This window comes from Myxine glutinosa, chromosome 2 (genome assembly GCF_964187855.1).
Source record: "Myxine glutinosa chromosome 2, kmMyxGlut1.1, whole genome shotgun sequence".
Classification (NCBI taxonomy): domain Eukaryota; kingdom Metazoa; phylum Chordata; class Myxini; order Myxiniformes; family Myxinidae; genus Myxine; species Myxine glutinosa.
In genome coordinates, this window is record NC_136262.1 from 56,971,627 (window position 1) to 56,998,111 (window position 26,485).

A 26,485-nucleotide genomic window follows, 5' to 3' on the forward strand; every position below is an offset into this window, starting at 1 on the left:
AACAAATTATTTGATGTACATCTGAATTTGGAATTTTTCCATGGTAAGAATCTGAAGGCCTAGGCCTATTCAAGGTGATGGAGAAAACGGTTAAAGGGAAAGGATTTACTTTACCAATACTGTAAACATTTTTTCTTCTACACATCGTCGAGTGACTTTACTTCTCCATCACAAATGGTACATTTCTGCTGAAGCTCTTTCCACTCTTTGTAATTTGCATTCTGCCAGTCATTTTTCTGGGGCACACAATTGAAGGTGCCCATGATATTTTTTATTAAACTCCTTTTGGAATATTTTGTTTCAAAGAAAAGGGTGCATCCAATCAAAAATCGTGCTAAGACTTAAACTACTTGCAATTATATGCACCAAACAGGTGAGAATGGACCTGGACTCAGTTAAGGCCTGCTTGGAACGAGATCCTGCTCTCACCTGTTTGCTACTAAATTGGCAGGGTAGGCCTTAGCATGATATTTTTTAGTTTTCCTCAATATGGACAAGCCCAACCACCCTAAACTAATGTCATGTATATTGTATCAGGAAGTAGGCAGAAGTAATTGACATTGGTGAAGAGGCACGTTTGCATTGGTTGTGGCATGTGCTCAGGAGAGAAGAGGAGGATGTGGTCAAGCAGGCGGCTTTTGATATGGGTGCAGTTAGAAAATTGAGGGCACAGACAAAAATTGTGGTGGAACGAAGTGGTGGAGAGGGCCATTACAGAAGTGTGGCTGGAGACAGACGATCTTCGGGAAACTCATGCAGCTAACCCCATAAAAAACTGGGATTATTTGAAGCCATAGAAGTAGCAGAAGTAGCCGTTAGTCGTACTATCTTGTCTTGTCACTGAACTACTTTCTCAAAATTCTGTGAAATCGTACCAAACTTCTGGTATGCACATATCTCTCCCGTCGGTATGTCCTAAGGGTATTTCTTTGGAAAAAGTGTCCAATTTCTTCTTTTTTTGGGGGGAATTTTTTGGGGAATTTTTTTTTTTCAACTTCAATTGTGTATAAAACGTGATATCACGTATATTACAAATACATTTGTGCAAAATAATTGTTTAAATTATGTTTGGTTTAAACCATGACAAAACGGCAACTCGGGTACAGTCATTTATCTATATATCTACACATCTGGGCAGTGTCTGTGTTGTCACTTAACGACTCCCTCAAACTTTTGTTTCCGTGGTTGTGAAGTGTTTTTAATAACGATGTGGTGGTTTTGAATCACGTGGTGGTGAGGTATTTTGAATTATGTGGTGGTGAGGTGTTTTTAAATGACGTGGTGGTGAGGTGTTTTTAAATCACATGGTGGTGAGGTGTTTTGAATTACGTGGTGGTGAGGTATTTATAATTACGTGGTGGTGAGGTGTTTTTAATTATGTGGTGGTGAGGTGTTTTGAATTACGTGGTGGTGAGGTATTTATAATTACGTGGTGGTGAGGTATTTATAATTACGTGGTGGTGAGGTATTTATAATTACGTGGTGGTGAGGTATTTATAATTACGTGGTGGTGAGGTGTTTTTAATTATGTGGTGGTGAGGTGTTTTGAATTACGTGGTGGTGAGGTATTTATAATTACGTGGTGGTGAGGTATTTATAATTATGTGGTGATGAGGTGTTTTTATTTATGTGGTGGTGAGGTGTTTTGAATTACGTGGTGGTGAGGTATTTATAATTACGTGGTGGTGAGGTATTTATAATTACGTGGTGGTGAGGTGTTTTAAATTATGTGGTGGTGAGGTGTTTTGAATTACGTGGTGGTGAGGTATTTATAATTACATGGTGGTGAGGTGTTTTTAATTATGTGGTGATGAGGTGTTTTGAATTACGTGGTGGTGAGGTGTTTTTAAATGACGTGGTGGTGAGGTGTTATTAATTTCGTGGCTGTGAGGTGTTATTAATTTCGTGGCTGTGAGGTGTTTTTATTACATGTTTTATGGCTGTGAGGTGTTTTTATTACGTGTTTTATGGCTGTGAGGTGTTTTTATTACGTGTTTTATGGCTGTGAGGTGTTTTTAATTTCGTGGTGGTGAGGTGTTTTTATTACATGTTTTATGGCTGTGAGGTGTTTTTATTTCGTGTTTTATGGCTGTGAGGTGTTTTTAATTTCGTGGTGGTGAGGTGTTTTTATTTCATGTTTTATGGCTGTGAGGTGTTTTTAATTTCGTGTTTTATGGCTGTGAGGTGTTTTTATTACATGTTTTATGGCTGTGAGGTGTTTTTATTACGTGTTTTATGGCTGTGAGGTGTTTTTATTTCGTGTTTTATGGCTGTGAGGTGTTTTTATTACATGTTTTATGGCTGTGAGGTGTTTTTATTTCGTGTTTTATGGCTGTGAGGTGTTTTTAATTTCGTGATGGTGAGGTGTTTTTATTACATGTTTTATGGCTGTGAGGTGTTTTTATTACGTGTTTTATGGCTGTGAGGTGTTTTTATTACGTGTTTTATGGCTGTGAGGTGTTTTTATTACATGTTTTATGGCTGTGAGGTGTTTTTAATTTCGTGGTGGTGAGGTGTTTTTATTACATGTTTTATGGCTGTGAGGTGTTTTTAATTTCGTGGTGGTGAGGTGTTTTTATTACATGTTTTATGGCTGTGAGGTGTTTTTATTACGTGTTTTATGGCTGTGAGGTGTTTTTAATTTCGTGGTGGTGAGGTGTTTTTATTACATGTTTTATGGCTGTGAGGTGTTTTTATTACGTGTTTTATGGCTGTGAGGTGTTTTTAATTTCGTGGTGGTGAGGTGTTTTTATTACATGTTTTATGGCTGTGAGGTGTTTTTATTACGTGTTTTATGGCTGTGAGGTGTTTTTATTACGTGTTTTATGGCTGTGAGGTGTTTTTATTACATGTTTTATGGCTGTGAGGTGTTTTTAATTTCGTGGTGGTGAGGTGTTTTTATTACATGTTTTATGGCTGTGAGGTGTTTTTAATTTCGTGGTGGTGAGGTATTTTTATTACATGTTTTATGGCTGTGAGGTGTTTTTAATTTCGTGGTGGTGAGGTGTTTTTATTACATGTTTTATGGCTGTGAGGTGTTTTTATTTCGTGTTTTATGGCTGTGAGGTATTTTTATTACATGTTTTATGGCTGTGAGGTGTTTTTAATTTCGTGGTGGTGAGGTATTTTTATTACATGTTTTATGGCTGTGAGGTGTTTTTAATTTCGTGGTGGTGAGGTGTTTTTATTACATGTTTTATGGCTGTGAGGTGTTTTTATTTCGTGTTTTATGGCTGTGAGGTGTTGTTAATATCGTGGTGGTGAGGTGTTTTTATTACATGTTTTATGGCTGTGAGGTGTTTTTAATTTCGTGGTGGTGAGGTGTTTTTATTACATGTTTTATGGCTGTGAGGTGTTTTTATTTCGTGTTTTATGGCTGTGAGGTGTTTTTATTTCGTGTTTTATGGCTGTGAGGTGTTTTTATTTCGTGTTTTATGGCTGTGAGGTGTTTTTATTACGTGTTTTATGGCTGTGAGGTGTTTTTATTTCATGTTTTATGGCTGTGAGGTGTTTTTATTTCATGTTTTATGGCTGTGAGGTGTTTTTATTACGTGTTTTATGGCTGTGAGGTGTTTTTATTTCATGTTTTATGGCTGTGAGGTGTTTTTATTTCGTGTTTTATGGCTGTGAGGTGTTTTTATTTCGTGTTTTATGGCTGTGAGGTGTTTTTAATTTCGTGGTGGTGAGGTGTTTTTATTTCGTGTTTTATGGCTGTGAGGTGTTTTTATTTCGTGTTTTATGGCTGTGAGGTGTTTTTAATTTCGTGGTGGTGAGGTGTTTTTATTACATGTTTTATGGCTGTGAGGTGTTTTTATTTCGTGTTTTATGGCTGTGAGGTGTTTTTATTTCGTGTTTTATGGCTGTGAGGTGTTTTTAATTTCGTGGTGGTGAGGTGTTTTTATTTCGTGTTTTATGGCTGTGAGGTGTTTTTAATTTCGTGGTGGTGAGGTGTTTTTATTACATGTTTTATGGCTGTGAGGTGTTTTTATTTCGTGTTTTATGGCTGTGAGGTGTTTTTATTTCGTGTTTTATGGCTGTGAGGTGTTTTTAATTTCGTGGTGGTGAGGTGTTTTTATTTCATGTTTTATGGCTGTGAGGTGTTTTTATTTCATGTTTTATGGCTGTGAGGTGTTTTTATTTCATGTTTTATGGCTGTGAGGTGTTTTTATTTCATGTTTTATGGCTGTGAGGTGTTTTTATTTCGTGTTTTATGGTTGTGAGGTGTTTTTATTACGTGTTTTATGGCTGTGATGTGTTTTTAATTTCGTGGTGGTGAGGTGTTTTTATTTCGTGTTTTATGGCTGTGAGGTGTTTTTATTTCGTGTTTTATGGCTGTGAGGTGTTTTTATTACGTGTTTTATGGTTGTGAGGTGTTTTTATTACGTGTTTTATGGTTGTGAGGTGTTTTTATTACGTGTTTTATGGCTGTGATGTGTTTTTAATTTCGTGGTGGTGAGGTGTTTTTATTTCGTGTTTTATGGCTGTGAGGTGTTTTTATTTCGTGTTTTATGGCTGTGAGGTGTTTTTAATACGTGTTTTATGGCTGTGAGGTGTTTTTATTACGTGTTTTATGGTTGTGAGGTGTTTTTATTACGTGTTTTATGGCTGTGATGTGTTTTTAATTTCGTGGTGGTGAGGTGTTTTTATTTCGTGTTTTATGGCTGTGAGGTGTTTTTATTTCGTGTTTTATGGCTGTGAGGTGTTTTTATTACGTGTTTTATGGTTGTGAGGTGTTTTTATTACGTGTTTTATGGCTGTGAGGTGTTTTTAATTTCGTGGTGGTGAGGTGTTTTGAATTACTTGGTGGTGAGGTGTTTTGAATTACGTGGTGGTGAGGTGTAATCGTCCCAAACTTCCAGTCTGCACCTACCCCTCCCCAATGTATGTGCTGAGGGGTTCTTTCTTGGAAAAAAAAACATTCAACGTAAATCTTCAACCTAAATTGCTAGGTACTTACTTTTTCCACATGCGAAATTTGCATTTATGTTTATTTAAATTATACAATGGACTACAAAATGTAAATGTTTCATGATATTTGTTATATTATATCAGCTTTATCTATCAATATTGTTGAAATGAAGATCAAATAGCTGTATGTTGAAATATGTTGAAAAAGTCAAAACTTTTCATGGGGTGTACTTACTTTTTCACGTGACTGTATATCAAATTACAATTTAAGTTCTCCAGCCTAATGAGCGCACACTGTGACGTCACCGTCACGTATGTGCGCTTTGCCTGCCAAGGTCCGGAAGAGCCATCCGACAGTGCGTAATTTCGATCTTAGTCCAGATACTGTCATAAGTGCATACAAAAACTCATAGTTACCGACCTGGTTTCGCCCTTGTTGGGGCTTCATCAAGGCAACGCAGTGAGACTTGCATACACTTATGACTCTGAAAACCTTTCGGTTATATACCAGTTATTATGCGACTTCATACCATGAGTGGTGAACCACCATTAAGGTATCCCATCCAGCTATGCTGTACCTTAATGGGAGCGATAAGCACCGCTTGCCACACGGTACATTATCTCTGGTATCCACTCATAATATGGAGTAGCCTGAATGTAACCAATCAGGCCGGGAGTAACCAATCAAATTATAATTTAAGTTCTCCAGCCTAATAACATTATTATATAAACATTATTATATAAAACATATATATATATATATATATATATATATATATATATATATATATATATATATATATATATATATATATATATATATATATATGAACATTTTCCTAAGTCTCGTATTTATTGTAATTATTTGTTCAGTTTTCATTTTCAAACTAACGGCTCATCCTGAAGGATGTCTCGGTGTCCATTGGAGACACCGCCTCAAATGTAAAAAATAAAAATACCTTCAGATAACATGCCTCCAATGTTTTGCACCACCAGGTACACCCCAATGTATTTTCGACGTTATAAGCGGCGTGTTCATGGGTGGAACTCTCGCAATGACAGTGTTGAAATTTCTCCATTGTTCTCATATTCGAATGAGGCTCAAGATAAACACCTTAAATTAGCATTAACGTATACACTTGCGAACATAAGCAACAGGGACACGGTGTAAATGAATACACAAGAACCTTCCCGATGAACCATTCACTACAAACATCATCACCATCGACCATGAAGACCAGGATGCGTGCAGGGCAGGTGTGTAAACAATGGTGATGCAGCACATTCGCGGTGCGATATTCCCTGGGTGGGTGTTTGGAGGAACTCTCAGGATCAACTATCACCGATTGCCAAAGCTGATGCTGTCTCCAGATACAGACCGTGGACTCGTGGTCACCCTTGGAAATCACGAAAGCAAACATGTGGATCATACGTTGCATTGAACCTGTTTATCCACTCGTCGTGGCACCCAGACAACTCAAGATTTTGGGGGTTTTGGTGCCAGCAATCGAGATCTGTGGTCTTTCTTTTCTGGGAGGAAATTAAATGGAAATTCAAGCACCCTTTGATGCACCTAATCAAAATAAACTCTCCAAAATATCCTTTTGCATGTTTTAAAAACAAGCCTTGTTCAATTTCAGTGCACAGAGCTCGTGGGTTTCCACAATGGGTTCAATATATGACTTTGGATATTTGAGTCAAAATTGGGGCAATAGGTCAATGTGAACCAATTGGGATAAATAGTATGGTGTATACCTATATTATTTTTACTGCCTGGTGTTGGCTTAGCGGTTAGGGTGCTGGCTTGGGATACATAGGATCCTGGGTTCTGAATCCCGGTCGATTGCTGAATCGTTTACCAGGGGGGTTGACTCAGCCTGTCGGCTGTCATCCTTCCGAGGTCGGCAAATTGAGTACCAGATCACTGGTATTTCCCTGTGTGTCGCAAGAGGCGACTAACAGGGTTTGCGGCAGGAAGGGCATCCGGCAGAAAAACAGCGCTTCAAAAAGGGGACCACGGTGCCCGAAAAAGGCCAACCCCTGCTCTGCGGGGGAAAATGGCCTCCAAAGGTGGTTCTTCTTCATACCTGTATTCTTTTTAGCCAGGTTGGTAGGGGATTATTTTAGTCTGTGCAATTGCTGCAGTGTGGTCTGCAGAGTCAAAAGTATGGCAGTGGGCCAAAATTTGCCAAGTGCATGATCATATAGACGTTATTGTAATTATGATAATGGCCCCAAATAGGGCAAACCTACACCCCAACAACTTGCAGGAAACAAAGCCACAGCAGTTGCCAAATGGGACTCCGCTATACCATTATTTTAGGGGGCAAGAATATAGCAATAATTCCGAAGGCCAAAGGCAGAAAAGGTGAGCCAGTGGGTTAGACTATGACCAAATCATCGAGCGCCGAAAGTATTACATTCGTCTGAACTGGAGGTCAACGGGTCAAAGTAATTTTGAAAGCTCACAATCTCTGGACCTCGTGCATGGAGTTTGAGTCTTTCCCCTTGAAACTGCACTTTTTCCCGGCAACACAGTTGTGACCTGATGAACAGCATCACGAGGTTCCGTTTATAGGTATCTTTTCACTAACCCAACGGTATATATACCAGCCAACTGGTCACAAGCGGAATTTGGAGTAATCCATCGAAATGCAATCCGGTTAATTCAGCGAAGCAATGGGAACTAATTCATTTCCTGCACGGTTCCTTTTCCTGGGCCTTGCAACAACTCCTCGATTTGTTTTTATTGCATTTCAGGAAGGGTAACATCCGAATTATTATCATTAGAATTGTCGAACAAAAATATGGAGTTAAGCGTGTCTAAGTTTGCAGAGCACTTCGTCATGTTTCTCGACTGTTACATATAAACCTAACTTTCCGCGTACAACTCAGGCCTATATGATGAGGCCTCCGACTCACTGGGCAGACGCGGCATGGGACACACTCATGGGGGCATGCTCAGCACGGAGCAGATTCAGCATGGGACAATGGGACATGCTCAGCACGGAGCAGATTCAGCACAGAACAAGCTCAGCACAGAGCAGATTCAGCATGGGACATGGTCAGCACGGAGCAGATTCAGCATGGGACATGCTCAGCACGGAGCAGATTCAGCACAGAACATGCTCAGCACGGAGCAGATTCAGCATGGGGCATGGTCACCACGGAGCAAGTTCAGCATGGGACATGGTCAGCACGGGGCCAGCTCAACACAGGGCAAGTTTAGCACGGGACATGGTCAGCAAGGGACATGCCCAGCACAGGGCAATCTCAACACAGGGCAAGTTCAGCATGGAACATGCTCAGCACGGGGCATGCACAGCACGGGGCAGATTCAACACCGGGCACACTCAGCACTTGGTAGGCTTAGTACATGTGCACCTTCAGCACGACTTGCACTCGGAAACAGAACTATATATACAGCTTGTGAAATGCCAGGAAGCAATTCCGAGTTCTTTGTTCTGTTTGCAGCACGAGTTTTGTTTTTCCAACTCTCAGGAAAATTTCTCATGAGATCCGATAAATAATCTTGTCGTATTTCTATCAAATCTCATAAGAAATCAAAGTGGGTTCTTGTTAAGGAATAACTTGTTATTCCTCTCTTGTTTTTCTTAGGCTGTTTCTCATGAAAGGTTGCTCACCTCCACTTATTTGTTCCTTTTTTTCTCTCTTGCCTGTAGAACGAACTTCTCCAGTGTGTTCAGTCCCATTCTTCCCTCCAGGGCTTCAGGACAGCTGTTCACCTCTTTCTCAGGTCATCCCCCATCCATACTCATGATCTCTTCTACCCCAAATTACCCCATTCCCAAACGCTCCCTTTCTCTAGGTCATTGTGATTTCTTCCCCACTCCGTAACCTCCTTTCGTTTGTTGTTGTCGGTTGGTTTGGTCCTTTTCTGTTTCATCCCCACTTTTTACCTTCCTCTTCTTCCTGCGTTTCATCCAGATTGTGTGAAGCTTGTTATCCCCCAGGTGTCCTTCTCCATCTCCCATTGATCTCACTTTCACATCTACTCTACTCTAGCTCTTCCATGATCCTCGATCATGCACACAAAGAAAAATGTACTTCATGATCACAAAAGCATGAAAGAGACATTTACCATCGCCGTTTACAATATGGAGCGCAGCCATTGGAAGCAAGTGCAAGCACACTGCCAATGAGCTGATAGACATCACAACGCGTGGCTTCCCGATTTCCTGATGTTTTATTGCCTCGCGGCGCAGTACCGCAACACGTGGACCTGTTTCCTTATGGGTCGTCAGCACGGGCTTCTGCTTCCCATTTGGATATTGTTAGTGCATTGGGATACAATGAGGACATCTAGTGAAGGGCAAAGGCTTTCCAACAAAATTGGCTCCTCTGGGATTTGGTCCACAAATGCGTGCCGGGCTGGCGACAGCGGGGCACTCTTGTTTCATCGCTCGCTGTTTCGAATCAGCAAGCGGAAGGTCGGCTTGCAGTGGCTGCAGAGGTCTGGCAAGATCCAGCCGAGCATCTGAAACCGCACCGCGCGTGGACTCTGCGGACGATACTCTGTGGTTGTGACTGCAGATTCCTCTTTGGCTTGGAGTGTTTTCACGCAGCATATTTTCCTGTGTTCATGTGTTCAGTAGGAGACTGACGAGGGCTCATGTCTGCATACTTTTTGCAAACTTGATGGTTGGGTAAATTTATTGGGAAAATAATGATCATTAATTCTATTCTTTGTTGATTTCTGGAAAGTGTGAGGGGTGTTCAAAACGTTCTCCAAGCGAGATATTCCCAATAGTCCAAGACATATGATTGCCAACCTATGGTTATTTGTCCGTGCTCTATCCTTTTAAATGCTGAGCATCCAGCAAGGCAGCAGCAGGTATGACCCGGCCCGGCCCAGACTCAGAGCGGACGACCTAACGATTACACCACTGGGACTTGAATCCGCCATGCTACATCATTTCAGGTATACAGACATTGCAAAATGCATCCTCATATAATAAGGAGCCACAGCTACCTTTCTCTATTTTAGGGTTCCCAACATAGTACGCAATTGTCTTTCCATACATTCGTCGGAGACCAAAGGTCTCCCTGTTAGCCAGACATGTTTCTTTGGAAACTTTGAAAGATTTCCTTTGGTCCACTTTAAGACTAAACGATTGTCCTCCATGAACGTCTGATATCTGAAGCACCAGAACAAAACCATCCTTCGCTTATAAACACAGTGCGGTGGAAGGCCTGCAGTTTCTTGTGAATGAGCTCATCCCCACTCTGTGTTTATCAGTCTTCTTCACGATTAACATTACAGAATTTGACTTCCTTGCGCGTTTAAAGGAAGAGACCGCGGTGACGTAACAGAGGGTTTCTGATGTTGGCCGCATGATGAATGGCTGTTGTCAGATGCTCTGACTGTTTCGCCTTGGAAAATCTTTCGGAACCGCTGGACGACGGTGGCTCCGATTGCGACAGGCGGTTAGCACTCGGAGGTTCACAAACCGCTCGGCCTGCAATGTCCAAAACGTGATGCGCCAAAACAGAACGCAGGTTGTCAGTTCCAAAAGAGCAGATAGCTTCTGTGATTTACTGCTTCTTCTCAGGGCCAGCGTTCCAGAGCCAGATGGGTTTTTTGGGGGGTTGTTTCGCTCGTTATCTGATGGTCGTGCATCAGTCTGCTTGCCAGTGGAAATGAAAAGGCGGCTTTTTGAGAAAGCTGGGATTTTTAAAGCAAAGCCGGGCGATTTGTAAGAAGAGATAGTTGGGTAGATAAGGAGGGGAAAAGTGGATTTGCTTCTTGGCCACCCGTTTAATGCGACCTCTCCTGCAGTCGTCAGACCTGATTGAACGCAACCAAACCATGTAATCGCCATTCAGGATGTTTGATAAGGATTTTAAGCAACAAAGCAACCTTTGAATGGGTGGAAAATTATATATATGTTGAAAACTCTAGGTTTCAACACCTCCTCCATCAAATGTCGAATGTCCCATGTCGAGGACCCTTGGAGGTTCCCATTCACCACACCTGTTTCCAGCATAAAACACTTGCCTTTCAGGGATGGAACGACGAATACCATACTACCTCTTTGACAGTTTATTGTTGGGTCATTAAGGGATTGTTTTTGCTCCAAGTTTTTTGCGAACCTGCTGCCCAGGCTTGATGTTCAACTAAAAGTGCGAGAATTAGAATTTGCTTAGGGTGCAGGCGATAACTCTCCAACACTTTGCAGAAGACACCAGTAACATCTTAGAATGTCCAATAACTAATTATTGGAGTCGGAAACCTGGCTTAACCTCAACCAGGAAGGTGGTCTACTTTGTCATGCAACTCCCTACATGCAAAGCACCAATCAGACAGTTTATGGTCGGATCAGGAATCAGACAGACTAAACATTCCAAAGGAATCGCACCAACTTTGCACCATCATGTTGCAGCAATGGAAATACAGTACCAATAACTAGAAAACAAACTAGATCATTCCTCGGTAGAGCGCATACCTTCGCCAGGCTGAACAGTTTGTTTTGTATCCCACTGATAGGCTAGATCTGCTTCTGGACGTGAACCAAAATCTAATCGGCTTGTTCTTTTCACCAAACCAACTCATCCACCAAGTTTTGTCATAGCCCGTACACAACTTTTTGAAATCTTTTTTACGTTTATGGGGGAGGGGGGTAGGCAATGCAATATAGTAGTCCAGGTAGAATTGTATAGGTAGTGTGCTCCGTCTGTCGTGAAGTAGAAGAAACCCCCATGTACCATAAGTAGGGAATCCGTTAGACTGGATGTCGCATAAGAGTGTATCTTTGTGCCGATGACGAGGGGTGGGGTTATGTTAATTTGTTTGGGATTAAAGGTAAATTCCCTGTATGTAAATTGCCTCTGTGATTCTCCTCTGTTCCTGATGACACAGACCACACCAGCCATGCATGCTACACCTAAAATAAACATTAAATAAAAGCACCCGGAAGCAGGACATTGAACACAGCCAATGAGACCACCGATCACCATCACAAAGGCAGGCAGGTCCGTGAGGCCATGCCCCGAAAAAAGATTGGTTAGGGTACCATAGAGCGATGAGAGGGAATCGCTGATTGGAGCATGCACGGGGATCGTCGTATGACGTCAGAGCTTTGAGAACAAAAGACTTGAGTCCTGACACTTTGTCCTCTTGCGCGAGGGACATTGAAAGGGAACAGTTGCATATTACCCTCTTGCATTGGGGCATTGGTCAGAGCAGCCACATATACCTCTTGGCTTTGGGGTTCGGTGAAGAACAGTCAGATTCATTACCCCTCTTGGGTCAGGGCTTTGGTGATGAGCAGCCGCGTGTGCATCTCTCTCGGCATCTGGATTTCATCGCGGACAGTCGTGTCCCAGCATTTTGTCTCGTGGTCCCTGGATTTCATCGCTTTGAGTGACGTCCTTCAAGCTTTGTCCTTTCCGTGGCTTGTTGGTGCCGACTGGGCGTCGTCTGGTTGCTGTGTGGAGCAGATGGCGAGTGGATGGGTACGGCCTGCTCGCTTCACGCTCAGCGGTTAGAGGAGCGAACTACGCGCCAAGGCCTGTCCCCATGAATGGACTTCGCTCCAGGGCGTGCATTTCCCGCGTAGGGACGTGAAACCTTCGACGGCCATGGACGGTGCAGGCAAATGCACCTCACAAACATTACGCATTATTTTCACCTTTATTTTTCCCCTTGTGTTGTATACGAGTCTGTGTGGAGGGTCCCTTCATTAGGAATTTTAGTTTACCGTGCATTCTTTTGTTACCAGCATGTCTTTCAATAAAGCCGATATTTGTACATTTTAATTCCGTGTCGGTTTGCATTTATTAACGGGGTCGAAGATGTCCAGTGGGGTCCGTGAAGGTAAGAGCTTTGCTACCCTCCGCTGCCCTCCCCAGCGCATATATAGAAGGTCCGCCATCATTGACTGAGCGCCTCAGAGTGTAAAGCTTGCTCAGCTATCCATCCCCAGGGATGTTCATCCCCGGGAACGCGACAATATCTTGCTACATATCATTTTTTGACCCTATCTATCAATGGTGGTCACTTAAAAATTAAAAAAAATTAATTCTCATATCCTCACCCAAATCTAATCAATTTGTCCTTTTCTTACATGCAACAGGTCCACCGAGTTTCATCTGAATCCGTCCATAACCTTTTGAGATATCATGCTCACAGACAGACAAACATGGGTGAAACCACCACCTCCGTCCACCTCCGGTGGCAGCGGTAATAAATGATCACACAATACACGGTGAATCCTCAGCACTATCGCCTGGCTTTACACCACCTGACCAAAACATTATTTAAATGATTGCAATTTGGCGAAATCTTCAAGTAGAGCCGTATGCTTTCGGATGCAAGTTGACTCCTTCGTGAAGATATTTCGATGTCCATCCTGAAATCCTATCAGTTGATGATAAACAGCGCATAGTAAATGTTATCCTTTTGGTTTGGTGTTATAGTGATGTCACGTGATTTGTGTTTTTAATGTGGTCTGCATAATTATTTTAGAGAAAGGTGGTTCATAGTTCACGAGACAACCGTCTATGTATTGCATTACAACCCTGGTACCCTAGTTGGATTTGTGACTACTTACAAATAGGAGAACTATTTTTCTTCGGCCGTGGTGGACATTCAAAGAAGCTCTCATCTTATGCTCTCAACGCAGACAAGCCGAGTCGCAGACACCCACAGCCTCAAAAGCATGAGGTTAATGGTGGTAATGGCAATGCACATCTGGTTTGGTTTTCCAACCCGCCAGTGTTTTCCTTCCTGGGGACACCATGGGCTGCTGGGCAAACCTCCTCAGCTTATGACCCCTTTCTCTGCTTCGTTCCCTTGGCTGATAATTGCTATCGTTATGATGACCTTGCTTGCCCAAGAAACGTGCCTGGCAATCTGGGTTTGGTGTTAAGAAGACTTTAATGGTATGTTAGCACATGCAGCTTGTGCTGAGAGCTAAGGGATTATTTAGGGGTATGCAAAAAACAAGCACACTCTTCATGATTGATCTGATCGGTGTTCCCATCCAAACTCTTAGCTCTCGATGCTGAGATCCCAGGTTCAAATTCAATACACTGTGTTGATTTCTCCATCGCATCTCTTATTGTTCTTGTCCTGAATATCATCAAACTACATGTAATTTTTTTAGATAATAAGTTGAGGCTCGTGTAAGATCTAACACATGGAACATATAATAAAGGAAGCATGACACAAGAGGGGGGGGGTGGAGGAAGCACAACAACAGTAGAAAACAGGGACATCGGGAGATCTGTGGAAGGGAGAGGGCTGGGGCAGGGATAAACAAGATGGACACGACAGGGGGTTTCAGGGAAAAAAAACCGAGAGAATTTGAAGAAGGTGGGTTTGGGGTGATTTAACGGGAGTAGAAAAGATCAAGGTTTTGGATGGAGGAAGACAAGAGATGGTGGTGAACAGCTGTTTTAAAGACCTGGAGGGAGGAGCGGGATTGAAGAGGGTGAGGGAGATTGTTCCAGAGGCGGGAGTAAAGAGGAATGAAAGAGTGAAGGTGAGCAGAGAGCCCAGATTTTGGCAGGTCTACCAGAAGAGGGTTGCTGGCAGATCTTGTGCGTCCTGCAGGAATATTATGGGGACAGAGCCCAGAGAGAGCTGAGGGAGCAAGTCGGTAGAAGACAGAAAGACAGAAAGACCACCAACCTGCCTGCGGTGAGAGAGAGAGAGAGAGAGAGAGAGAGAGAGAGAGAGAGAGAGAGAGAGAGAGAGAGAGAGAGAAAGAGAAAGAGAAAGAGAAAGAGAAAGAGAAAGAGAAAGAGAAAGAGAAAGAGAAAGAGAAAGAGAAAGAGAAACTCAGCATCAGTGTCATCGTGGGAGATTCCAATGATTTTGAAAGCTTTGGTTTCTACAGCGTGAAGCTGAGTGAGGTGTGAGGCAGGAGCACCAGCCCAGAGGGGAGAGCAGTATTCCATTGAGCTTCGGGTGAAAGCCTTGCATGTGTTGAGGAGCTCAGACGTGCCCAGAAAGGACTTGGCATGACGGAGGACTCCCAGACTGCAACTGGCTTTGGAGGCCAGCTTGGAAATGTGATTTTCCCAGGAAAGATCATGGCAGATAGTGAGACCCAAAAGTTTGAGTGACAGAACTTCTTCAAGAGGATTATTGAGAAAGTATATGTAATTAAGTGTGTAATTTGAGACGTGTCTGTTTATTTGCATGTTTGTTTCTTTTGTTTGACTTATATGCACTCCTGAACCGCCAGACAGAATGAGTTTAAAACACGTGGTTGTACCCAGAGTGTGCCTGGGAAGGTTTTAGGGGCCGTACAGAAGATATGTAACACTTTTAGGAGTGGGATGGCGTGTTTCCCGGAGCATCAGGTGGTGGTCGGTTTGGTCAGAGCCCCAGTCATGTGACACCGTGTTCATGGGCGCAGCCATGTTGGATTTCTCTTCATCGCAATCAAGATATTATTTTTTTATTTTTTTATTTTTTTTTGTATACTGAATCGAGGCTCGTGAAAGAGCTGACATTTACTTCACAAACAAATCAACCAGATAAACAAAATATATAAAAAGAGGGAGCGGAAGATAAGAGAAGGGGAAGCACACAAACACTTGAGAGCACACAACATTTAAGAGCAGGGAGATGTGTGGGAGGGAGAGGGCTTGGGGGGAGGAGGCGTGGGAAGAGGGGGGTGGGGGGGGGTGGGAGAAGCATAAAACACAAGGACACCAAGGACTTCCAGGACAGAAGTTGGTATTTCAAATAAGTGGAATTGGGATGAAATTAGCGGGGATAGAAAAGATCAAGGTTTTGGATGGGGGAAGATAAGAGATGATGGTGAACAGCTGTTTTAAAGACCTGGGGGGTGGAGTGGGATTGAAGAGAGTGAGGGAGTTTGTTCCAGAGGCGGGAGAAAAGAGGAATGAAGGAGTGAAGGTGAGCAGAGAGTCTTGATTTTGGCAGTTTAACCATAAGAGGGTTGCAGGCAGATCTTGTGCGACCTGTCGGAATATTTGCGGGACTGCGCCCAGAGAGAGCTGGGGGGGCAAGGCCAGAGAGGAGTAGGTAGAAGACGGAAAGACCACCAACCTGCCTGCGGTGAGTGAGTGAGAGGCCCTTGGAGTTAGCTTCATCGCGGGAGATTCCAATGATTCTGAATGCTTTGGTTTCAACAGCGTGAAGACGAGCTAGGTGTGAGGCAGGAGCACCAGCCCAGAGGGGAGAGCAGTATTCCATTGAGCTGCGGATGAAAGCCTTGTATGTGGTGAGGAGCTCAGGTGTGCCAAGGAAGGACTTCGCACGACGGAGGATGCCCAGTCGGCGACTGGCTTTGGAGGCCAGATTTGAAATGTTGATTTGAATGACCTCGCTTTCAGTTCAATTCACACTATCTCGTTGTCTGAGCTGTCGGTTGTCCACTATTACCAAAAACAATTTGCGGAATGGAAGTTGATCAAAAATTTTAAAAGCCGGCATTTCTATTACGATTGAGATACCCGTGCTTCGCATGGGTGGGAGGCCAGAAGCAAATATGCAATGCAGATACGGCGAATGCTAAAGCATGAAACCAATAAATTCCACATTCCTGTAGCTGAATCGCACATCAGACATGGACAGCAAGTTCGTGAAGGACTTCCATGAAAAACGTACCCGCTCGCAAACAAACGGGTACCTTCACGTATAGAAACATCGATCGTGGGTCCATGGCGAATCTGCATATAGTGATCCACGAAGTTCACGTTTAGAAGGTAGAAACCATCACAGCATGTCGTGATTTACTTGAACTCGATATCTCTTTTTTCATTCCAAACAACATAACTCCAATTAATCACAAAATAAACTTTTAACAACATTGTTAATGTTTCCTTCATTGTAAAAACTACCAAGTCAACAGTTAAAAGGATTTTGAGCCGATAGATGTTACGGCCTTGGCAAGATCAATGGAGACAGCGATCTGTTAGCTTATACACTGCCCAAATAGCTATGTGGTATTCTCTCATGTAGAGGTTAAACCCACGTCGTTTGAACTTTGGCCGAGGTCATTATTCACTTTTAATGATGTTTATATACGAATCAAAAAGAAGTTAATTGGTTTTGGGTCGTCCTTTCCGGATATCTCGTGGGATTGTGAGTTGGAGAGACGACCATGATGGCGGAGAGGGGGCTGGCATTCTCTCAAGCAGGGATTCAACCCATGTCCTTATAAAAGGTCTTTGTCCGAGGTCACCGAGTCTGATCAGTGCAGCCGATCGGTGCAGCCGTGCAGCGATTGGTGCAGCTGTTTGTGCGGCACCCGGAAAAAATAACGTTATGTGGGAGTCCAAATCTGAAAATGCTCGAGGCCAAAGCTGAAATTAGAAAAACAATATACCCTATTTTACTCCGGGAGATCCCAGGATTACCCACCCAAAATATCGTTGCGATCAGTTGAGCCGTTTTTGCGGTACCTTCAAACGGACGGACAGACAGAAGGACGGACAGACAGAAGGACGGACAGACAGACGGACGGACATTTGGTGAATTATAGTAAGATTCCCGGATCACGCATTATTTTGGGTAAGGGTGAGGCAAAGTGTCATTGAGTGTCATGATGGAGGGAGGACGTCAAAAAAATTGCCCAAAAAGTCACGTATTTTGTGTGTATTTATGTTTTATGTATGTTTATGTTTTCACCCCTGTCTGTCCGTTTGTGAACAAAATATCTCTAAAAGTTGCGGACAGATTCGGACGAAATTTGGCAGAGAGGTAGTGTATGTGACAAGGACGAAATTATTAGATTTTGGTGAAGATCTGGATTCGGATCCGGCTAGTAGAATTTTTTAGGTGATTCTTCACCAATGGCAGATAGGGCCAAAAACGATACATAGCAGGATATCTCAAAAAGTTATGGATGGATTTGGACGAAACTTGTTGGACAGGTTGTGTGTTTGACACGGACAAATAGATTCGATTTTGGTGAAGATCCAGATCCGGATCCAGCTAGTAGAATTTTTAAGTGATTCTTTACTATTGAGTGATATGGCCAACCAGGTGGAGGTATATGCTCTCTACTGAGTGCCATTCTAGTTAACATATATGATTCCCCATGGAGCGTTCTTTACAATGTGCCATGTCTCAATTTTTTCTAATCAGCGCTTTTGGAGATATAGAGGTGCAAATATTTTCGGTTTTCCCAAGATGGCGCCCATACCTCGTGACATATGACGTCATAGTTATCATTAAAAAAATTATACAGGTGGAGTTGCACCTCTGGTGAAAATTTCCTGTCAATCGGACGAACGGTTGCAGAGAAAATCATATTTATTCTGTGCGGACAAACAAACAGACAGACAAACACTCAAATGCAATACCCTCTCCTCTGGCGAGTGTAATAAAGTGGTGTTTTGTTGTCATCATCGATTTTTCGAGAAATATTTCAAATGGCTTAGGGTTTCATCACAACCTAGGCTGAGCCTTGCTTGTCACTCCATATTGTTATTATCTGTTATAGTCAGGTTCACGATGTTTTTTCGTTCAAAATCATGGTAGATTAGCAAACCTATACATTTTTGGAAACGTTATTACATGGAAAATCTGAAAATCAATGTTTACATTTGCCAATTCCGACCAATTCGATTCGACCAATTCGACCAATTCGACCAATCGACCAATTCCATTCGACCAATTCGACCATTCGACCATTCGACCAATCGCTTCGATCGACCATTCGACCATTCGACCAATTCGATCGATTCGATTCGATTCGATTCATCGAATTCGATTCGATCGACCATTCGACCAATTCGATTTGCCAATCAATTTGACCGACCTTTGCTTGTGTGGAACGGACTGTGAAAACGATGCGGACTATATTGTCGGATACGACACACAGGACAGTGATGACGAACTCTAAATGGCATATTCTGTAATCGTGTATGTTTGATGCCATTGACTGCCTGTGTATATTTTGTCATTGACCGCCTGTGTAGATGTGAAGTTATACTGACTGCATGTGTATATATGATTTTGCTGACTGCCTGTGTATGTTTGGTGATATGAATTATTGTGACACATTTTGATGTTATTAACTGCCTGTACAAAATGATAACATGTATTTGATTATGCAACTTATCGCGAATATAAACACAGTATTTTGCAATTCAAAACCTTTGATTCGTGTCTTACCATTCCCCATAGCACTAATTTGATACTTTCATTGGATTCCTTGTCCCTGAAAATATAGGTTTAGTATATTTTTAAAAGTTTTTAGGGTAATTAGAGGCAGAAATAGAACAAAATATGTATTTTACAGTGGCCATTTTGAAAATCCAAAATGGCCGCCATACAGGTATCTCTCCAAATGTAAACATTGATTTTTAGTTTCCTTATGCTATAACCTTTCCAAAAATGTGTAGGTTTGCTAATCTACCATGATTTTGAACGAAATATAATTTATTGACATAGTGAACCTGACTACACCACAGTTTGTGAAATGGAGTGACGGGCCTTGTAGGAGTCAGTAAGCGCGGAAAATCTCAGGTCTGTGTTTGGGAGACAACTTGATGAGGTGACGATCTGCAGTACTCTGGAAATACTGGAGCAAAAAGATGGTTCGATCTCACTCTTCCCTCCCAGACTTGAGCAGTACACTTCCAGACTTCCAGATCTCATGTCATCTCCATCCTTTACCCGTGATCTTTTCTACCCCAGGTAACCCTTCGGAACCCAAACTTCATCCTTGTTTCTACCCTTCTCCCCCTTTTTCCCCTAGTTGTTGTTCCTTCCTTTGGTTGTTGTGTCCAAATGTTGCTACATTGCCTTTAGCCCCTCTGTTATCTCCCTCTTCCATAAGCCTAGATTTTCTATAAAATAAATTAGACAACAGACATGATGGTGAGAAACAATGTCTGTCCAATCGTTACCTCCGCCACCAAAGGTGGATGGAGGTTATGTTTACCTTCGCAAAAGCGGAAGGTTATGTTTTGATCGCTGTGTATTTATTTGTATGTCTGTGTGTGTGTGTGTGTGTATGTTATTCGCATAACTCAAAAAGTATTCAACCGAATTGCATGAAATTTGGTGGGATGATTGGTTATTATACGGGACACATTTGATTAGATTTTGGGAGCAATCGGGTCAAAGGTCAAGGTCAAGGTCACGAAAAGGTCAAAATCGTATTTTTACCATAGCGCGGTCAATTTTTATCCAATTGGCATGCAACTAATGCCAAAATGTTCAGAATTCAATGCCCGATCTTGTTTGTCATAACTCGGTCAATTCTTATCCGATTTGCATGAAATCAGCACCAAACTGTTCACTGTTCTGTTCCCTACACTCCCATGCCAAGTACAGAACAGTAGCTGCGGCGAAGGTATGCGCTCTACCGAGTGCCCGTTCTAGTTTCACCTTTGTCTGTTTGTCCTTTTGTCCGTTTGTTTGATTGTGAACAAGATATCTCAAAAAGTTGCGGACGGATTCGGACGAAATTTGGCAGAGATGTACCGTATGTGACAACGACGAAATGATTAGATTTTGGTGAAGATCTGCATTCGGATCCGGCTACTAGAATGTTTTAAGTGATTCTTCACCATTGGGAGATTGGGGTAAACACGATACATAGCAGGATATCTGAAAAAGTTGTGGACGGATTCGGACAAAACCTGGTGGACCGGTTGGGTGTCTGACAAGGACAAACAGATTCGATTTTGGTGAAGATCTGAATATGGATTCGGATATGAGAATTATTTAATTTTTTAAGTGATTCTTCACCATTGGGAGACAGGGCTAAAAACGACACATTGCGGGATATCTCAAAAAGTTGTGGACGGATTTGGACGAAACTTGTAGGACAGGTTGTTTGTGTGACAAGGAAGAATAGATTCGGTTTTGGTGAAGATTTGAATATGGATTCAGATATAAGAATTATTAATTTTTTTAAGTGATTCTTCACCAATGAGTGATATGGCCAACCAGGCGGAGGTATGCTCTCTATTGAGTGCGGTTCTAATTTTTATTGTGCTTAAGGCAATGTATAGCTTCTACCATGTAAGTTTGTCGTTAATATAAGCCATCTACATACTCCTTCCGCAAAATAGTGTCATTTCCTATCATCTCCTTTTCCTTTTCTCCGCCACCGCCCAAATGTCCTCCACCTCTTATTCCTTTTCTCAAATTTATCATTCTCTATCTATTCTCCCCACCTTCTTTCCCCCTCACCTGCGGAATATTTAGATGGCCTTGCCATGATACAGTTTTCATCATCGACAGGCATAAGGCAAGATAAAAAAAATGAGTTGGTGATCGTCCCCGCCCGACCCTACGAAACACACCCGACCCGAAACTTTTTTTATTTTTTATTTTGAAAAAAATCATTCAAAAACGATCTTTTCAGTCAAATTTGGCGCCGTTCTGCACCGCATGCGCAGTGCGTGCTGCGCAGAGCGTCGCAAGTGCCTCAGGCAACTTCACCCATTTTACGTTAGCCATTCATGGCGGCTATTGTGTGAGATTTTTCCCGCTGAAATCTGTATCGATTCGTGATAGAATCGGCTTGAAATGCCTATTGTGATCGCATCAATAGCCCGTGAGGGCTCTTCCAAGACGGTGAAGGACTGGTTTGCGTGCAATATCGAGTTGGATGTTACAATCTCGGACTTCTATGCAGAGTTCTCAGACGGCAAGTATGATGGGGATAGGGAGCCATTGCCTGACGATACACGCGGTACTTTTGTCAAAGTATTCGCCGGCCCCAGTAAAACTGACATGACGAAAGTTTCACCAGCTTGCAAAGTTTCTGATGTGACAAAGACTCTTGGCTCATTTCTCAAATTTGTGTTGGCTGCAGACACGGCCACGGATCACAGGATGGAACCCGATAGTCGACCAACTGTTTTTAGTGTCCTCATGAATGCTGCCCGTGATGATGCTTTTTGTACTTGGGTGCCAAGGTGCCAAGGGCATGGTGTTTATCTGTTTTTCCGATGTCATGGTGTATATACATGTACAGGTGTCTTGCCCTTTCACTACCAAGCTCAGCTAGGACATTCAACATCATCCAAAATCACACAAACACTGTGTTTCATAGAGATTTGGGCAATGTCTGTAAATCTGTGAGATGAATGAAGAAATTAAATCATTTTGAGGAGAAAGGAGTCTTTATTTCATATTTTTCCATGTCAACAAAACTCAATGGAAAGTAGGAAAAAAAAATAAAAAATAAAAATAAAAACCTCCCTCCCGACCCGAACTTTTGAGAAAAAAGGACGATCACCAACTCATTTTTTTTATCTTGCCTAAAGGATGTAGTGTGGCGGACACGAAAGCCCACTGGCGTGGTGACATCATTCCGCGCCCCAAGTGGGCGAGGGCCACGCCCGAGGGGTAGGCGTGGCCTGAGGATATACACGGGGCGCGCAGCCCGGAGCGCGCTAGTGTTACAGTGAGCTCCTGAAATAAAGACGCTTATAAGTTACCGCTTGTCCGCTTCCTCCTTGCTCGCAAGCAGCGCGCGTAACGCCGCGCTTTACTGGTGACCTCGACGTTGGATCTGCCGGAGCGATCCTTCCACACGACGCCATTGCCATGGCCAACTTTTTTTTTTCTTTTTTTTCTTTTTTTTTTCTTTTTTTTTTTTGTATACAAGATCGAGGCTCGTGAAAGAGCGAACATTAATCACACAGAAAGACAAACCGACACATAAAACATATAACATAGGGAGCGGTAGACAAGATGGGGAGAGAGGGGGAAGGACACAACACAACATTTGAGAGCAGGGACCGAGAGACATGGAGACAATCGAGAGATCTGAGAGAGGGCGAGGGCTTTGGGGGGGGGGGGGCGTGGGAAGGGGGCAGTGGGAGAGGTATAAAACATATGGACACTGCCAGGACTTCCAGGAAAGAAGTTGGAATTTCAAACAAGGTGGATCTGGGGTGAATTAGCGGGGGTAGAAAAGATCAAGGTTTTGGATGGGGGAAGATAAGAGATGGTGGTGAACAGCTGTTTTAAAGACCTGGAGGGAGGAGTGGGATTGAAGGGAGTGAGGGAGTTTTCCTCATCAAGGAGTGAGGGAGTTTTCCAGGATACATCAAATTGTCCATGTTATTAAGATTTAAATTGACGATCTTAATCAAAGCTCGATTTAATTGGATGAAGATTGTTGATTATTTTTCAGATGAAAAGTGATTTTATAAGTTTGACCTTGAGTTAACCTTTGACCTTTTGACCCCAATAATAGTTGGTTTCCCAGCTATGTGATGTACTATGCAATTACTCTTTAATTTTCAGGTTAATCGGATGAAAATTGACAATATTTCAGATGAAAATTGATGATTTTAGAAGTTTGATGTGGAGTTGACCTTTGACCTTTTTCCCTCAAAAAATAGTTGCTTTCCCAATTCAGCGAGGCACTATGTAATAGCTGTTTAATCTTCAAGTTAATAGGATGAAAAGTGCCAATGTTTCAGATGAAAATTGATGATTTTAGAAGATTTAACTTTGAGTTCACCTTTGAACTTTTGACCTCAAATAGTCAACTTCATCAAACTTCCCGAATTTTGGGAGGCCCAGGCCGAAGCCCAATTTCAGCTTCGGCGCCTCACCGGCGACGACATGCGCTACTGCCACGTCGTCGCCTCCCTCGGGCCCGGCACGGCCGCTCGAGTTGTGTCCGTCCTTCGCCACCCACTGGACGGCCACAAGTACGAGGCACTCAAGCGGCTACTCCTAGCCACGTTCGGCCTCACGGACGACGCACGGGCCGACCGCGTCCTGGATCTCCCCGAGCTCGGCGACACGCACCCGTCGGTCCGAATGGACCATATGCTGTCACTGTTGGGCGACGAAGCCCCCGGTTCTCTATTCCGGGCGCTTTTCCGTCGCCAACTTCCAGCGCAGGTTCGCCTCGCGTTGGCCGGGACCGTGCTAACGGAACCCCGAGCATTGGCAGCCGAGGCGGACAGGTACTTTGCGGCCGTCACGGACCTCGAGGCTGATGCTGCTGATGATGCTGATCCACAGCATCAGCTTACACAGCATACGCAGCATGCTGATACGCACCTCGTGACCGCCGCCACGCCCCGCCCACCGCCGCAGCGAAAACCGCCACCGCGGGGAAACCCGCCAACTCCACCGGCCTGGCGGAGCCAGCCGCGCTCCTCCAGCTCCACCACCTGGTGCTGGTTCCATGCCAAGTTCGGCCACGAGGCTCGGCAGTGTCAGCCGCCATGCTCCTTCCACAGGTTGGGAAACGCCCGGGCCGGCGCTCAATAGTGGCGATGAGCGCCGGCCGTTCGAGCAGCCTGCTGTTCATAACGGACACCTTATCCGGGCGCCGTTACCTGTGCGACACGGGAGCGCAGGGGAGTGTCGTTCCCGCCAGTACGTCAGACAAGCACGCCGCGGGCGGGGGCCCCGCGCTGCTTGCCGCGAACGGGACGCCCATCCGTACGTACGGAAAACGCTGCCTCTCTCTGCGGTTCGGAGGGCAGGTTTTCCGATGGACGTTCGTCACCGCCGACGTGCCCATGGCACTGCTTGGCGCGGACTTCCTGTGCGCTAATGGGCTCCTGGTCGACGTAAAGCACAGACGTCTTGTCCAGGCCGAGACGTTCAGCTCGCTCGCTTGTGCGCTGCACAGCTCGTCGAGCAGCTCAACGAGCGGCTCGCCGAGCGGCTTGCCAAGCGGCTTGCCGAACGGTTCGGTTCCGGCCACGTTGATCTGTACGCTTCCGGCAGCTGACGCATTCACCCGCCTCCTCGCCGGCTTCCCGGCCCTCACGCGGCCCACCTTCTCGGCAGGGGCCGTCAAGCACGGGGTGGCCCATCACATCCCCACCGTCGGGCCACCGGTCTACGCCCGGGCACGCCGCCTCGAGCTGACGAAGCTGGCGGTGGCAAAAGCAGAGTTCGCTACCCTGGAGCGACTCGGCATCGTTCGGCGCTCGGAGAGCGCTTGGGCGTCGCCGCTGCACATCGTGCCGAAGCCTGGTGGGGGATGGAGACCGTGCGGGGACTATCGCCATCTCAATGACGCCACCACTCCCGACCGCTACCCCGTCCCCCACATTCAGGACTTTTCCGCCCGTTTGGCGGGCATGTCCTTCTTCTCAAAGGTGGACCTCATACGCGGTGACCATCAGGTCCCCGTCAGGCCGGAGGACGTCCCGAAGACGGCGGTCATCACACCATTCGGACTCTTCGAGTTCCTGCGGATGCCCTTCGGTCTGAAGAATGCGGCTCAGGCGTTCCAGCGACTGATGGACAGCGTCCTGCGCGACTCGGATTTTGTCTACGTCTACCTGGACGATATCCTCGTCGCCAGCGCGTCCCACGAAGAGCACCTACGCCACCTCCGCACGCTCTTCGAACGCCTGGGCCAGCATGGCCTGATTGTGAACCCCGCAAAGTGCCGGTTCGGCGTCGCCGTAATCGATTTTCTGGGGCACCGTGTCACCAGGCACGGAGCCGTCCCCCTGCCGGCCAAGGTGGAGGCGGTGAAGGGGTTTCCGCGCCCCCGCACGATCAGAGGGCTGCAGGAGTTCCTGGGCATGGTGAACTTTTACCATCGGTTCCTGCCCCGTATCGCCCAGCTCCTGCGCCCCCTGCACGAAGCTCTCCGAGGTAAGCCGGGCAAAGGCGACGTTACCTGGACCGAGCAGATGGACACGGCGTTCACGGGCGCGAAGCTCGCCTTGGCTAACGCCACCATGCTCGCGCACCCGGCGCCCGATGCACCGATCGCCCTCACCACCGACGCCTCGGACTACGCGGTGGGCGCGGTGCACGAGCAATGGGTGCGTGGAGTTTGGCAACCGCTGGCGTTCTTTAGCCGGCAGCTTCGCCGGCCCGAACGCCGTTACAGTACCTTCGACCGCGAGTTGCTCGGGCTTCACTTGGCGGTCAGGCACTTCCGCCATCTGCTCGAGGGCCGTGCGTTCACGGCCTTCGTCGACCACAAGCCGCTGATCTTCGCGATGGGCAAGGTCACCAAGCCGTGGTCGGCCCGGCAGCAGCGTCACCTCTCGGCCGTGTCCGAGTACACGGCGGACATCCGGCACGTCGCGGGGAAGGACAACCCGGTGGCGGATTGCCTTTCCTGGGCCGTCGCCCACGCAGTCCACCTCGGCATCGACTATGCCCGGATGGCAGCGGACCAGGCCGCTGACCCCGACGTCCAGGCCTTGCGGACCGCCGTCACGGGCCTCCGCGTCACCGAGGTGCCGTTCGACGGTGCGGGCGCGGCCCTCTTGTGCGACGTCTCCCTCGGGCGGCCTCGCCCCATCGTGCCCGCGGGCTGGCAGCGCCAGGTGTTTGACGCCATCCACGGCCTGTCCCACCCGGGCGCGAGGGCCTCCCAAAGGTTGATCGCCGACAAGTTCGTCTGGCATGGCCTCCGGAAGGCCGTCCGCGGCTGGGCCAGGACGTGCCTGGCGTGCCAGCGCGCCAAGGTGCACCGGCACACCCAGGCCCCGTTGGCCCCGTTCACGGTGCCGGAACGCCGGTTTGACCACGTCCACGTGGACCTGGTGGGACCTCTGCCCCCCTCGCGGGTGGTTTCACCCACGTCCTCACCATGGTGGACCGCACCACCCGGTGGCCGGAGGCCGTGCCCTTGGCGTCGACGACGGCGGCGGACGTTGC

At 45.4% G+C, this 26,485-nt stretch overlaps 1 long non-coding RNA gene across 1 annotated transcript; it reads left to right on the plus strand.

The window, feature by feature from the left end:
• Positions 1-21,171: 21,171 nt before the first annotated feature.
• Positions 21,172-21,991, plus strand: LOC137438464 (uncharacterized). The gene is made up of 2 exons (XR_013622562.1): positions 21,172-21,525; positions 21,690-21,991. It is a non-coding gene; the product is annotated as an uncharacterized LOC137438464 (long non-coding RNA).
• Positions 21,992-26,485: the final 4,494 nt, after the last annotated feature.